Here is a 3,424-nt window from a genome sequence, read left to right as displayed (position 1 = left end):
AAGGAAGGAAGGAAGGAAGGAAGGAAGGAAGGAAGGAAGGAAGGAAGGAAGGAAGGAAGGAAGGAAGGAAGGAAGGAAGGAATATAATATAATATAATGTTTTCACAAGTATGAAATACAACTTATCATTTGCTGCATGGACAAGATTTCTCCCAACAAATAATAAAAAGAATTTGCTTTAACTGTGGTGTCCCTTGTTCATGGTCTAATATAGAAAAAAAATGTCAAGTAATTCTGCTACACTGAAGATTGATTCAGACATTAACACAGTTGCCAGGGTTAATTTTTCAACCTCACAATAGCAACTTCTCAAATTCACTGGATTTAGAAAAGCCCAAGATGTCTGTGACAATAAATCAAACAGAGAAGTGAAATATCCCTGTATACTTTTTTTTTTTTTCCCCCTGAGGTGAAACACTGACATTTAAAAAAAAAAAAAATAAGGAGAATTAAAGCATTCCTTTGTATATCTGTGTATGTAGTACATACATATGTTTCTATTTCAAGTGAAGAAATGTAATTCTGCTATTGAATATAGAGAAATGCCTCAATAAAGTCTAAGTGGAATATACAATCAATGGATTTAAATCCATATATACAGTTTTCTCTGTAACAGAATTCCTGTGTGCTAGCATACATAAAATATGAGCATCTCTAATAAACAGCAGCTGGAGTATATAGCAAGCTGGATCTTTGTGTGGAATATCTTTAAGGTGTTTTTGGCACAACTTCCAGGACTGTCTTGACCAACACTTTCCCAGATGTGTAGGATTATGGGATATATCTTCTGGAATCTCTCAGGAAAGCACTTTAATTCACAGCCACACCTGGGCTGGATATTGCAATCAGCTCCCATTTTCCACTTACAATTTTCCTTCCTCGTTCATTTTAATTTCTCTGTTTTTTCCCTTATCACTTAATATATTTTCCTCATTATTGGCATCTGGGCTGTGTGTTCTAACACAAACACCGAAAGACCAAATCAAGATTAAAAAAAAAAGAGCAAAAATATTCCCATTTCAGATGGAAGAGCAGATGGAGCTCTTGGCACTTCAGAGGATTCAAATTGACCCTCTGCACCAAGCTCAGGGAAGACAGACTGTCACTGCTGACTGGAAAACACTAAAGAGACCTGTTTTCCCATTGAATATACAGTAGCATTTTCTAATTCTTTAGCTCTAAGCTGTGCATGGCCATGAAAGAGCAGCTGAGGGTTTTTGGTTGGTTTTTTTTTTTTTTTTTTTTAGATTAGACTCTTTCATATCTCATGGCTGCTTTTCTCTTATGTTGAAATGTTTGCCATGAATTTTGAGACACAAGTTTGATTCTACATTTTTTTTATCAAGCGCCTGAGAGAGGCTATGATTAATTGGTGACTACACCCTGCTCTTCCCCACTCCTTCTTGATAGTTTTAGAAATCACATCACAATCATCCAAGGATTAAAACACTCTGAACAGAAAGGGCTAAAAGCTCAGGTGGTGCAAAATAATTCAGCTCTGCACAGAGGCGTTCATGATCTGGCCTGAATTCTCAAGGCTGGCTTATGAACCTTCAGGGAGTAACTATCTTTCCCAGGTACTATGTACTTGATGGTTTCCTATCTTCAGTAATAACACACTGAGCCTTTAATGAGCTTTTCTGAATATTTTGTGCTATTCTATTGTTTATACCAATGTTTCATTAGTCTGATGCAAAATATTCAGTATGAAATGTATTCATTTATTTCTAAATTATATAACTGCAATTTGAACATCCTTATTTTTTTTCCTGTAAAGGAGAACAGAGTTATACTTTGGTAAAAAATTTTCTGAAGAAATAGGGCAGACACAAGCAGCATAAATCTTAATGTAATATATATCCACTTTAAAGGCATCAAAGTTTCAGCTTAATTTAGAAGCTGAAAGACAGACAGAAATCAGATCCTTGCAAAATGCTGAAATAATTCAGATTCTGATAGAGCCTGAGATACTTCTTGGAGATGTCTCTACTTTGGTATCTCCACCTTATTCCCTACTCTGATCAAACTGTGACCATTATATCAAATACGCCACTACCTGAAGGGAACTCACAGGAAAGATGAGGCAAGACTATTTACAAGGGCATGTAGTGAGGGAGAATGGCTTCAAACTGAAAGAGAATAGGTTTAGATGAGATACTAGGAAAAAATTCTTTACTGTGAGAATGTGAGCCACTGGAACAGGTTGCTCAGGGATGCCCCATCCCTCGAGGTGTTCAAGGCCACATTGGATGGAGCTCTGAGCAACCTGGTCTAGTGGAAGGTGTCCCAGACCATGGCAAGGGAGCTGGAACTCGATGATCTCCATGGTTCCCTTCCAACCCAAGCCATTCTATGTTTCTATGATTATTGTTGTGCAGTCACATTCAAGAAAAAATCTGTCTGAGAAGTGTTTTGATATTATTTTGCATGTGCACAAAATAGTATCTTCGGTGCTTGACCACCCTGCCTTTGTTTCTCTAAACCAGAGGAGAGGAATGAGCAGAGGAGCAAGCACTTCTACAGGTAAAAAAAAAGTAAAAGGTTGTCAATGTTTTAGGAAGGCTATTCCATTACTTGTTCTAGATCCTACACTTCATCAGGAACTGTAATTACAGAACAAGGCGGAATGCCTTCAAAATAAAAGTGAGTAGGCTTACAAAAGATATTACTAAGAAATTATTTACTGTGAGGGTACTGAGGCACTGGAAGAGGTTTCCAAGGAAAATCGTGAATGCCCCAACCCTGGAAGTGTTCAAAAAGAGGTTGGATGGAACTTTGAGAAACCTGATTAGTGGAAATCCCTGCCCTTCTTTAATGCCCCTTCCAGTCCAAACCACTCTGTGATTCTACGCTTCTGTCCAGTGTGGTAAGAAGCACAGTGTCAGAATGTGGGGATTGCCAATGCTGTGGGAATTTTAACTCTTCTTTGACATCATGAACAACTGTGAATGGGCACTTGGAAATTACATGACTATTGTTCATGGGCAGGAAATTCTTTTCTTAAAGAGCGGCTGAGCCCAGCAACAGTTCTCCAAAACGTTCTGTTTATCCTACATCATTTTCAGGAATACAACACAGACTGAAGAGATTTTGCTCTCCAGGTATTTTCTCCTTAACAAATATATCTTGAGAACAGGGTGCAAGTTACTGCATTCCAGATACTACTTTTCTGGGGAATTTTTATCAACAATTCTAAGGAGAAGGTAGACTCTGAAAGATATAAGTCTCATGTCCTCCCTCCATGGAAGGGAACTCTACCCAGGAGATGATAAGAATCCTCTTTCCAATCACAGGTCACAGAACCTTTAATTTTGCTCACTTCCTTTGTTTTCTGTAATGGAAGTCTAAATAATTAGAATTTATTTTAAAGAGAATTATAGAATTTAAATTAATTTTATATATTTTATATATATATTTATATTTA

This window comes from Parus major, chromosome 3 (assembly GCF_001522545.3).
Source record: "Parus major isolate Abel chromosome 3, Parus_major1.1, whole genome shotgun sequence".
NCBI lineage: Eukaryota > Metazoa > Chordata > Aves > Passeriformes > Paridae > Parus > Parus major.
Note: the sequence above shows the minus strand (reverse complement) of the source record.